General features: G+C 45.7%; 1 long non-coding RNA gene across 1 annotated transcript in view; it reads left to right on the forward strand.

Annotated features, from left to right (window-relative positions):
- LOC111767523 (uncharacterized) overlaps positions 1 to 12,138 on the forward strand; it is a 53,161-nt gene extending 41,023 nt beyond the window's left edge. Inside the window, exon 6 of the long non-coding RNA XR_011424709.1 lies at positions 11,899 to 12,138. This is a non-coding gene — a long non-coding RNA (uncharacterized lncRNA). The remainder of the gene's footprint in view (positions 1 to 11,898) is intronic.
- Positions 12,139 to 12,787: the final 649 nt, after the last annotated feature.

Genomic DNA, 12,787 nt, shown 5'->3' on the forward strand with positions numbered 1-12,787 from the left:
CAGGACAGAACTGCTTCTCTCTGGCTTAGAATCCACCAGCTCAACCGTTTTGTGTTCATTTGTGTTTTCGTAGTTTCAAGGAGCCACACCTTGTGTTCACAAGGAGGTGCTCAAAAAGTCACCCGTGGACAGAAGTCGGAGCCCAGGGGTGTGAGGTGGAGGTACAAGGGGTTGAGGGTGCTTGCAGGACAAATTCCGACGGGAGACTTTTCACAAGGGAAGCCAGACGAAAACCGTGTGAACAAAGCCACTCCTAGCTGCTGACTTCCTCCGCCGTCTTTTAGATCTCTCAACTTTGATCTTTGTTTTCTTATTTTCTCCTACAGATCTTTTCAACATAGTTCCTTCCTCATTGTTACATCTTTAACTTTTCAACTTTGCCTTTTCATCTTTAACTTTTCATGGGGTGTTTTTTTTTTAAACTTTGGGTGTATGATTGTCATAACTTCTTTGCATTGATCTGCATTCTTTTATTTCAAACCATATCTGTTTTTGCCTCTTTTAAATCTCAGCCTTGTTTTATTTGAATCTTAACAAAAGAAACATCATATCTCAAGTATCTAGTCTTCTCTTTTAATTCTCTCTCCCATCACATTTTAGCATTTTATTATTCACATAAAAATTTTAATAGATGTATTTAAATGCAGTTGCGTATAAAATAAAAAGTAAAAATCCTCACTCCCTAATCACATTCCCTAGAGGTAATTATTGTGAACAGTTGAGTGTCTGCTCCATTCAGGCGCCCCCCTGCCACCCTCCCGGAAACCGGTAAATCACGTAAACATGTAACACTCACATATTCATTTTTTACTAAAAACAAGATCTCACCATTCTCAACCTTCTGCAGTTTGCGTTTTTGCTTTTTATTTTTACATACCATGATCGATCTCATTTCAAACCTTATTCGTTTTCTTTATTCTTCCCCTCTGTGACTTAAATGGAATAAAAACATCACACTCATGATTTATTCCAAGTCTTATAATTTGATTATTTATATAGAGGGGCACTATTCTGCTTTGTCAACTGATGCGTTTTTTCCTCTTATAGGTTCCCCTTACCCAATGACCCCCCTCCACCTGGACAATGAGAAACGAAGCATCTGTAGCCTTAATGGAGAATGTCATGGAGGAATGGCTTTTGAACTCCTAAAGCTGAGATCGTGGTCTCTACCTCAGATTTAGAAGACTATTTGCTTAGCCAATTTTCCCTGCTCTAGAGGAGGTGAAAATTCCCTGGGCTGGGGCAGAGATGAAGAGTAGAAGAAAGTGTGAGAATGAGACAGAGGCGGGGGCCTTTGCAATGGGAAGGAGAAATGATTCGGACTCTGTTAGAGACTGAATGCTTGTGTCCCCCCAAAACTCTGATGTTGACGCCCTAATCCCCAGTGTGGCTCTGTTTGGAATAAGGAAGTATTAAGGTTAAATGAGGTTGTAAAGGTGGGGCCCCAATCCGACAGGATTAGTGTCCTTATAAGAAGAGACACCGGAAGGTTTGTCCTCTCTCTTTCTCTCCATGCATGTGAACGGAGGAAAGGCCATAAGGGGACACAGCGAGAAGGCAACTGTCTGTGGGCCAGGAAGAGGGCCCTCGCCAGAAAATGAACCCTGTTGGACCTTGATTTCAGACTTCCCAGCCTCCAGACGATGAGAAAATAAATTTCGGTTGTTTAAACCACTCAGTTTGTAGTATTTAGTTCTGGCTGCCAGAGCAGACTAATACAGACTCTTAGGTTTGGGAATTTCTGTATCACATCCAGGGGGTCTTGGGGAGGAGATAGCCCTCATTTATTCATTCAACAAATACTTAACGAGGGCCAATCATATGCGAGGCACTGTTCTAGGAGCCAAGGATATAGCCATGAACCAATAGATGCAGCTCCTGCTTACATTCTTAAATCTACCAGGTGCCGGCATGCTGTGACAGCCATAACCTAGGAGTGATGGCTTGGTAGTGGCTAGGCAGAAAGGGCATGAGACTCCCCACACATTTCCTGCTGCCCCAGAGCAGCATGGGAGAGCCTCTGAGGCAAAAGTAGGAGGTGGTAGAAAGTGAAAACGGAAGAGAAAAGAAAGAGGGAAAAGGAATGGTTGTCAATGCTGGACCCTCCTCTGTTTTTCCTGATTCTCTTTGCGCAATGGTTGATAGACTCATAGACTCAGAGACCAGCTTATCTAGTGCTTCTCAAACCTCAGTATGCGTTAGACTCTCGTGGAGGGCTTGTTAAAGCATACATTCTGGGCCCCTGCCCGGGAAATTCTGATATGGGAGCTCTGGGTAGCGCCCAAGCATTCTCTATCAAACTTTAGGGGAGGCCAGCTGCCCCAGTCCACAGTGCGAGTAGCTCTGATCTCATGTAACATTTTCAAACAGACACCCACAGAGGTAAATGACTCGCCCAAGGTCATACACAAGTCATACAGCAAGTCAGCAGAGAAGGTGGCCTCAAGGACAACAAGGATCTGTATTGTCTCTTATAGGACCATACACATGGACCAATCCCACTGATCCCTTTGGGATCAAGGGAAATGGTACGCTCTGATCGGCTGGGCCTGGGCCACAGGCCACCTCTGGGGCTGAGGGTGGAGTCAGCTCCATCACAAATACATGTTCTTTTTTTAATTTAATTTAATTTTTTTATTTTAATTTTTAATTTTTTTATTTTTACTTCTTCTCTCCAAACCCCCTCAGTACATAGTTGCATATTTCAGTTGTGGGTCCTTCTAGTTGTGGCATGTGGGTCACTGCCTCAGTGTGGCCTGACCAGCGGTGCTGTGTCGGTGCCCAGGATCCGAACCGGTGAAACCTTGAGCCGCTGAAGCAGAGCACGCGAACTTAATCACCCGGCCATGGGACCGGCCCCAGAACCTCATGTTCTTACAGTGAGAGAAGTTTGTTCCCCAATGAAAACAAACGGAATCGAAGTATGTGATTGTTGTTGGGCTGAAACAATACATTCTGTAGACCATAAACTCCTGGGGAGGGCAGATGGGCAATTCAGACAAAACCTCATCGTATGTAAGGGCAAAGGCTTGAGAAAGAGCTTGCCCAGGTTCAAAATCCCACTTGCTATGTGACTCTGGGAAATGGATATAATAAATATAATATATATATAAATAATATGGGAAGAATATCCATACTATTTCATAAGGCCGTTATGAGGACTGAATGAGACGATGCATATAAAGCACTTAGCACAGTGTACACTTAGCACTTAGTACACTGCAAGTGTTCCCCAAATGTGTCCTCCTCATCCACGGGGTGTGGGGAGAGGCAGTCTAGTTCCTGACCACGTGCCAACCACCATGATGCCCTGAGCAATGCCTGTCATGGAGCCCACCTTCAGAATGGAGGGTTGACTTCATGTCTAAAACCCGGCACTGAACAGAAGAGACATAGTTTGGGAGACTCTTTGGGATGGGTTCATGGCTCTAGGGCTCAGTCAAGGATTGTTTGTCCTTTTTTTGGTGAAGCTGACAATCCTGGGGAAGAAGGTCACAGAAGGGGGGTTTTCAAGGGATGGGCCTTTTCATTCCCATGGGATATATGTAACTTTTGGCCTAGCCTCCCTCTGGGGAAGAGGTGTGTGAGTTGCCCACAGGAATTGGGAAGCATAGGTTGGGCTATTGACCCAAGAGCCAGGACCCTGGTGTCTGTCCGACAAGGAATGAGCTGGGTCCCAGGTAGCAGCCACCAGACCCCCTTGCTCTACTTTGCTTAGCGGCTGCCACCATAACCCCCACGACTTGGTTTCTGGGCAGCAAGGACTGGGGTGGGGCCCAGGGAGTCACAAGGACCTTCAGTAGGGATGTTCCCGTTTGGCTTGGAAGGGTGGGTGAGACTAAAAATACCACCTACATGACATATTTACTCTTCTCTTGTTGATACCCCAGAGAGATTGCCAAGAGTCACTACCACCAAGCCTGTGATTAAACCATAATAACCACTTTCACGTTTATAAATTTTGTCCTTGATATCAGAGAGGAGTATTTTTAGGCTAGAACTTGGTGCTAACACATACCAATGCGAGAGTGTGGATTTAAGCAAGTGTATCTCTCCTTAAGGTTTACTTCCCAAGACACAGCAACGAGGCCAGGAAGGTTCCATCCTCAGGAGTTGAACTAGGAAACTCCAAGCACACCAGGGTACAAATCCCTGTATCCCAGGGCCCCTCACCAAATGTGGAAGCTTCAGGGACTCCCATGCTCTTTTATCCTCCCAACCTCCTAGGGCTACTTATTCCTTCATTCATTCACTCATTCATTCATTGATCTGTTCATTAACTAACTCCTTCAACATATATATATATTGAGTGCTTATTAGATGCCAGGCACTGGGGATAAGGCAGTAAATAAATAAACAAGGTTCCTACTTTCATGGAGTTTACATTGCAGTGGTGGTTGTTGTTGATTGGGGAACCAGACAATAAATACATTTAGTTATTTATTTAGAATTAAATAATATGAAGGAAATAAACAGGCAGAAATGCTCTATAGTAACTGTGGAGGCAGATGGAGAGAGTAGATGGCGAGATCAAGGAGGTAATTTGTGAGCTGAGAAGGAGCCAGCCAATGAAAAGCCAACTCTCTGCTTCCGCTTTTTTGATCCCAACCCCCCACTTCTCCCCGCCCTCGTAACCCTTCTTGTGCCCAGTTCCAAGGTAAACATCTTCCACCTCTCCATGAACCTGTTTTAACTGAAACTTGACTCTTCTTCCAGGATTTCACTTCCTCCTGCAGCTCTTGCAAATAGGGGTTCCTCATTGTCCACACCCCACTTGTTCTGGGTCAGAAGGAGGATGTTGGAGCCCTTATTCTCAGTGCTCTTTCCACAGGCATGTCAACATCCCCACTCCTTTGAGACTCCCACCGTCGGATTATACCACATCCTCCCTCTGGTTGCTGTCATTCACCTACTTCCTAGATACTCCTCACTGAAGACTTTGGGACCTGGTCCAGAGTCTTCATTTTCAAGCCAAATACTGACAGTCACCTGCATTGTTCATCTGGTTCTCTAGCCTAAAAGTCCTCTGACCTTGATTCTTTTGACTTTCACCTCCACGTCATTTCAGCCCTTTTCCACAGCTACAGCGTGGGCCCGCATGGACTCCATCTTAAAAATCTTACAGTGCTATATCTCACTCTAAACACGGTAAAACCAAGTTTCCTCAAGCCTATTTCTCAGCATGGTATCACAAGCAAAAGAAATACTCCTTCTCCAGAGAGCCATGAAAAACACTGTGAGTCCTTACTGAAAGGGTCTTGAGACAGTGGCAGAGGGGCAGGCTACATCAGACAATATCCAGGAAGACTTCCTAAAAATGATCTCCACTGTCTCCCCAGAGTCCCACATCTATGGCAGTTCTTTATCTCTTGTCCTTGCAGCCCACTCAAAACTCCCAGGCCTCTTCCTTCTCCTGTCTCACCCTCCCGTTCCTCTTTGCCTCCTCTTGCCAGCTGCTTATTCTCCTCTGCCTCAAGTTGGACCTGTCTTTTTAAAATGCCCTTGTGTAGAGTTCTTCATGTGTTCTGCATCTTCATCCATTGCCCCAGCAGCAGATCAAACAATCAAAGAACCTCCCCTCCTTGGAAAATGGGTGTGGGTGGGAGATTGTAAATATTTACCCTATGATTTGTCCTTATCACACCCCTCAGTGTCTGTCATCTCCTGTCCTTCCAGAGCTCTTGTTCCCATTCCTCCCACAACACCTATCCTTCCACCTTGTAGTGACCTCCAGTGCCCCATTCTCTCCCAGTCCACTGGCCCCCGTCTCATGCCTCTTCGCCCCTTCTCAAGCTCAGACTCATCTTGGGGGTGGTCATCTGAAATGATCATTTCTCTTGTTCTTCTCGACTTCTATCTTTTCATCATACCTGTCAAGCCAAACTCAATCCAAATTCCTCAATCAGCCTTTCTGCATCTACACCTGGAGAAAAATCACACAAATTGGAAACTGGTGCCTTGCAAACCCATGGCAACAAAAGCTGGGCCCACAGAGCTGCTCAGTACTCCTCTGACTGGTCCACCACCTGCTCCTTCTCCTGTTCCTCTCAACCTGCATCCAGTGTACCTGAAGCCAAACCATGCTTGGACTTTCCAGTTGCAAGAACAAATCATTCCTCTCCTGTGTTATCTTGTGTGTTTATTTAATTCGAATTGGATTTCTTCCGCTTGAAGTCAAAAGACTTCCGACAAATAGAATGACCCCAAGCTCAGAAAAGGTGCTGGGAGAGAGGGGAAAAAGCCCCTTCTGAATGAACATTAAGCGGTGAGTAGCTAATAATTCACCATGGGGTCCAGTCTCTGCAAATTCTGAGGATGAGTATGATCATCTGGGAAGCATAGGCAGCTCTTATAGAGAATATTCTGGAAGACAATTGACGAGAGTAGCTCTGTCCTCTTCCTGTCTTTGCTTCAAATCCCTCTTAGAAAAGCAGAACTGCCTGCAGTCTGAAATGGACAATCAGACACTGCTAACAGCTGCAGCCCAAGAACTTCGGTTCTTGGCAAAAGGATCCTGACACAAAAGTATTTCTTTGTGGAAAATTATGCATTCATCGGGCTCATTTCAAACAAAATATGATTTGCATCTTAACTTCCTGTAACAAGCTCCAGTTCTTCTGTGGATTTCAGAATGTCTGATTTTGTTGGACCAGATTGGTGGGGCACATGCTTTACCAAACAGTTGAAATTCAAGCCCAGGTTTTTCTTATTTTAAATAGCAACAGCTGCTAAGCATAATTATTGTATTTCATCAAAATAAACTCACTAAGTTGCTGCTGAATGTTCCTTGGAGCTGCTCTGCTGGGGGCTGGGGGTCCTCAGGGCTGTCAAAGAATGTACACAGTTTGGATCTGAAAAACACAGGATGTGAGGCTCCAGGCCTGGAGGAGGAGGGATGGACAATTCCAAGAACAGAGAAAGGAAAAGGCCGTCTCTAGCTGGAGGCGGATCCCGTGAGGTACTTCCCTCTTAACATCTGGTTGGGCTTTCTCTCTGCAATGTTCCACAATTCCAAATTTCTGAAAGATTGGAAGGATACGGGGAGGGAAGCGAATCTTGGGTACCAACTAGGTCCCTGGCACTGCTGTGGGGGTGTTATCTGTTTATGTGGCAGCCAGCATGATCTCTCCTAGGGAGAATTCAAATCATGTCACTCTCCTGCTTAAAACCCTCCTCCAGTGACTTCTCATTCCAGTGGTCAACCTTGGCTCTCCATCAGAATCACGGGGGAGCTTTAAAAAAACCCCACATGCCCAGGCTGCACTCCAAATTATATCAGAATTGGTGGGGGTGGGGCCAGACATCAGTGTTTGTTTAAAGCTTCCTGGGTGATTCCAATGCACAGTCAGTACCAGGAACCATTGCGTTAGACCCTGAGTTAAATCCAAACTTCTGACCAAAGCCAGGGGGCCCTGAGTGATCTCAAACCCCATCTTCAAACGCTCATCCTCTGTCTTAACTCAGGTCAAGCTACTGGTCTTTCAGTTCTCTGGTTTGTGTGGACCAAAGAACTTTCCATACTTTCCATCACAGAATGATCATACTTTCCATGTCCACAAAGATCCTTTGCGATCTGGCCTCTGCCCACCTCTCCAGCCTCTCCTGGGGCTCCTCCCCCTCTCCCCACTGCCCTTCTTTCTGTTCTTTAAATCCGTCTCTCCTTCCAGAACCTCTGCACCTGCCATTCCCTTTACCTTCTTCTGGTAACACATTCTTTGCCCAGGTCCTCACATGTGTGACCTGTCATTCAGGCCTCTGAGAAGCCTTCTATGACAGGCCACCTCTAACCTACCCCCGGTCAGTTTTCATCTCATTACTTCGAATTGTTTCCTGAATAGCATATCACCGTCTGAAGTTATCTTGTTTGTCTGCTTGTTTTTTGTCTCCCTCTGAGAAGTTAAGCTCTATGGGAGCTGAGCCCCACCTAGGTATTCTTCATTGCTGTACCCCCCATGCATTGGTATGTAGCAGATGTTCAGTAAATATTTGTTGAATGAAAGAATGAAGGCATAGCATGTCACTCAAGTATTGGCTGAATGAAGGGTCTCATTTGATTCTCCTAACAACAGGTGTTAGCACCATTGTATAGATAATTCATCAGGATTGGAGGTTAAGTAATTTTTCCAAGGTTGCAAATCATGGCAGAGGTTCACAGGCTCTTGCCACTGAAGGAAGAGTAGGTTATTGGGGGGAAAATGGGAAGCAGACATCCTTTTTTTCAGATTATGGATTTTTGGGGACTCTGCCATCACTAGAAACGGCAACTCCTTCACTAATTGGCAAAGATATGTAATTAGGTTTTAATTGTGGGCTTCTGAAGGGGCTATTTTAAAACCACATCTGTTGCAGACTTTGGTGGAATCTCACCCTCTGACCTTCAAGAGGGTGATGGAAGGGCAATTGCGATGATTTGGAAACGAAGGGAAAACCTCGTGATTTTGGGGTGACATGCTCTCAGCCTGCCCATAGGAGCTGGGGGCTGGAAAAAGCAGCAGGGCTCCAAATCTCAGGGACTCCCCTGCTGTTGACTCATAGCAATTGTCAGCTGGTTTCTGCAGAGATCTGCACCCTACACTGAGACGAGAACCGGCGTGAGTCATACAGTGATGGTCTCTGTAGCCGGCCAGCCGATGTTACAGGGCTGAAAAGGAATGTGGATTTTGGCTTCCTCTGCACGGTTCGTCCAGGAGCCTTTATCAGTATGGGAAACCAAGAGCATCCTGATCCTCAGCTTCACATCCGGATTTAAAAATAATAACAACAAGAGGTGATGAATTAGTCTGCTAAGGCTGCCATAACAAAATACCACCGACTAGGGGGCTTAACCTCAGATGCTTATTTTCTCACAGTTCTGGAGACTGAAGTCCAAGATCAAGGTGCTGGCAGGTTTGGTTTCTCCTGAGGCTGCTCTCCTTGGCTTGCAGATGGTGCCTTCCCACTGTATCTTTCCTCTGTGCATGGGCATTCATTCTTGGTGTCCGTGCGTCCACATTTCTTCTTCTCAGGACACCAGTAAGACTGGATTCGGGCCCACCCTAATGGCCACATTTTAACTTGGTTACCTCTTCAAAGACCCTGTCTCCAAACATAGTCATATTCTGAGTACTGGGGGTTTGGGCTTCAACATAGGAATTTTGGGGGGACACAGTTTAGCCCCTAACAGGTGATATTTATTGAATGCTTATTACCTGTTAACCTCATGCAAATTATTTTACAAACATCACCTCACATAATTTCCCCAAATACCCTGAAAGTTTAGACTATTATTATAACTCATTTCATAAAACCAAAAAACTGAAATAGAGAAGGAAATTGTCCAAGTTTTCACAGTTAAAAGCGCCAGAGCTCAGATTCAAGCCTGGGTATCTCTGATTTTGCACTCTTTTCTCATAAAGTCTGTGCTAAATTGCTGAATGCTACAATTCTGGCTTGTCTCTTCTCTCCTTGTGAAATCGCTGTTACGTATATTTTTTTGAGTAGTAAATATCTGTTTTTTATGTCTCACCTGTTCTCTAATAATTTTTATCTCTTTATTCTAAAAAAATAAAGAGATCCTGGGAGATTTTCTTGAGCTTGATCTTTGTCACTTATTCATTTTTCTGCCATAACTAATCTGTTCTTTCTATTTGTGTAAAAAATTCACGAAGGAAATTTTCTCCCTTTCAGGTCACTTTCCTGTTCATGATGTTTCTTCTCCATGCTTGCCCCTTCGTGTTTCTGCGAGAACAATGAGGAAGGGAGTATCAGCTGGGTACTGTATGAATTAAACATAATGATTACGTAGCCATGACTTCTGAGAGGAAGGTATGGCAGCCTGCTTTAGAAATCATCTCAGGTAAAACAAAGCAAAACAGACCAGGAACGACCTAGGGGGGCTGCCTGCATGCCCAGAGAAATCCTCCCCGATGTCCAGGACATGGACATGTTGGCCATTGAAGCCATGCTCGCTTCACTATCTTCTCTACTGTTCATCAGCCCGCTCGCTTTTCCCTCTCTCTGATGTTCAGTCTCTTAGTATGAGACCAGAAACCCTGCCCCAGGTGTGAATCCCCTCCAAGCTGCAGAAAAGCTGAAGAGCAGCGGGTTAGGAACACCAGTAAGAAGCAACAGCGTTTGGCAGCATAGAGACGGAAGAGAAGTTGAGCATCACGTTGAGGTTTAAGCCTCAGGGTTGAGAATTTAAAGCTCTGATTTACCTTGCACTCGAAGCACCAGCATAACTTCAAGGCCCACTGAAGTTTCCCTTTCTCTCAATGACCTCGTGGCCTGTCTGGTCTACTGCAGAAGGAGGGGGTGCAGGCTATCCCAGCTGAGTAGTGTTGTCCTGTGTGGAGATTTTTTTGGCATTCTCTGCACTTCCAGAGAGAAATAAGAAGAGAGAGCTGGGTTATTTCTTTGCTGGAGAAGCAGGGAGGTTGGCTCCATGACGGTCTCTGAGCTAAGTGCCCTGACTCTTGCCAGATGTCTTCTCTGTCAACCAAGCTCCCCCAGAGGTGTTTCCAGTGCCTCTGGCTCCCCTCTCCCCAACCCCACGTGTTTGTTTAGATTCGAAAAAGGGGTTGATTGTAGCAGCCTCTGGGCACACAATTCAAAAATACTCAAACCACAAGGAGAAATTTGCCCAACTCGCATTGTACCCATCCACACAGACCTGCCCCCAGCTATACTGAGGGGGACTTTTCATAGCAGCCTGAAGGTCAGTGCTACTGTCCTATGCCAAATCTGAGCAGTTCAGGCTTCAAATCACTTTCTGAATACTCTGTGAGATGGGCTCAGAGAAACAAGGCCAATGACCTTGAGGCTGTGCATACAGGTGATGATTATAACAGGGTGATCCGGAAAGGAGAGGCTCCATCATCTCCAGGAAGCCCAGCCCCCAATCTCCTTGATCTTGCTCATGCTGGTCTTCCGTTTTCCTTTCAGTCCCTTTCTCTGCCTGCCAAAATGTGACAACTCTTTCTCAGTCTAAATTTTAGAAATCACCTGTTTTTATGAAGCTTTCCCCTGTTCTGAGAATTAACTTCATCTGCACTCTGTTAGCACTGTGCATACACCTCTCATTCATAGGTTCGATAAATATTTATTTACCAGATCCTGGGGGCTGGTCTTTTGTTAGGCAATGGAGATACAGTGGTGAACGACATAGATAAGGCCGTAGCTTTCTTGGGGCTTACTTTCTAGGTTGCAGAGACAGACCAAAAAAACTCTCAGCAATGTATTTCTCTCCCCCGCTAGGTCGTGAGCTGCATTATCATCATAGTGGTCATCGCCATCCTCGTCCCCCACATCTTGCCAAACCCCTCTATCACTTACTATGTGCCTGGCTCTTCAGGCACCACCTGTTAACTCACGTAAGGCAGGCACCATGCCTTACTCACCCTGTGTACCGCCCTGATCCCCGCAGCCCATAGTGCCTAGCATCATGCCTGCCATGTGGTAGACACTCAATTCATCCTTGTTGAATTCATGATTCATCTATTGTCATATAATTAATTCTAAGGAAGCCTAGGCAGGTGATGTTCGTAACAGAAATATTTGAATCCAAAGGGACCTCAGGAATAAATTTGTCCTGTTCTTCTTAACCCAATCTCCTGAACATATTCAAACATACACACAGGGTCTAACTAGGGAAACGGTAACGCCTTCTAGTACTTAGCACGGAGGAAATGTATGCAGGGACTTGGTTAGACAGGTGATGGAGGAGATAATGGTAAGTTGTGGTAGACTGGAAAAACGATCCCCAATTTTTCCTCTCCCATCAATAAATGGAGTCTATTTCTTTACCTCTTGAATCCGGGTGGGTTTTCTGACCTGTTTTGAGAGGTAGCGTTGTTGTATAAGTTCTAAGCTTGGGCCTCAAGAGGTTTTTCCTATTTCTCTTCTCTTTCTGGGTACCAGCTGCCAACTAAATATGCCTGGGCTAGACTGTTGGATGATGAGAGACGCATGGACCCACCATCTCCCCAGATGCCAGCCAGCCAGCTCCCAAAGTAGAGCCCCCTGCTGCCTTGGCAGCTGACTGTGGACGCATGAGCAAGCCCAGCCAGGACCAGCAGAATTGCTCAGCTGATCCCAGTCTAAATTGCTACCTTATGGATTGTGAGCTACAAATAAACGGTGGTTGTTTTAAGCCGTTAAGTTTTGGGGTAGTTTGTTTCACAACAAAAGCGGAGCGTTACGGGAAATAACCCAGAGATTAGCAACAGCAGGGAGTCACTGCTATGTTAGGCTGTAGAGACAAAGGGAGGAGGCAATATAGCCAGGGCCCAGAGCTCCCAAAAGATGAGGAACGAGGCGTAGACATATCCCATGGAGGCTCAGAGGAACAGAGTAGCTGGAGGAGAGGCAGCTGACTGCAGCAGACAGGGGGAAGAAATACCCTGGCTTTTCGCTTTATCTGCCCTCCAGTCTCCCACCAGGGCCTGCCATCAGCTGAGCTCAGCTGGCAGCCAGTTGGGACGAGAGCCTGGAGATGCAGACTTCAGGAGTCAGCCTTTCTGCAACAGAGAGCAGAGCCGGGGAAGGGCTGGGAATGGATCTGAGGGCAAACAGGCCCAGGACTGACACTACACATCCTTTAGGGGAAAGAAAAGGAAGTGAGTTCACTGATTGAACTTTCAAAACAGCGCAATTGCATTCTCTTCTTTGTGTTTTATTCCCTGCTCAGGAATTTAGCTCAAAATAAAAATGAATTCTAGCAACTGGAGAACTGTGATTGCAAGTGTCTCAACTTTTTACAAAATATTCAACCAAGCTGAATTAGCCTATTTATAAAATGTTGCACCCA

The sequence above is a fragment of the Equus caballus genome, chromosome 13 (assembly GCF_041296265.1).
Source record: "Equus caballus isolate H_3958 breed thoroughbred chromosome 13, TB-T2T, whole genome shotgun sequence".
Lineage (NCBI taxonomy): Eukaryota > Metazoa > Chordata > Mammalia > Perissodactyla > Equidae > Equus > Equus caballus.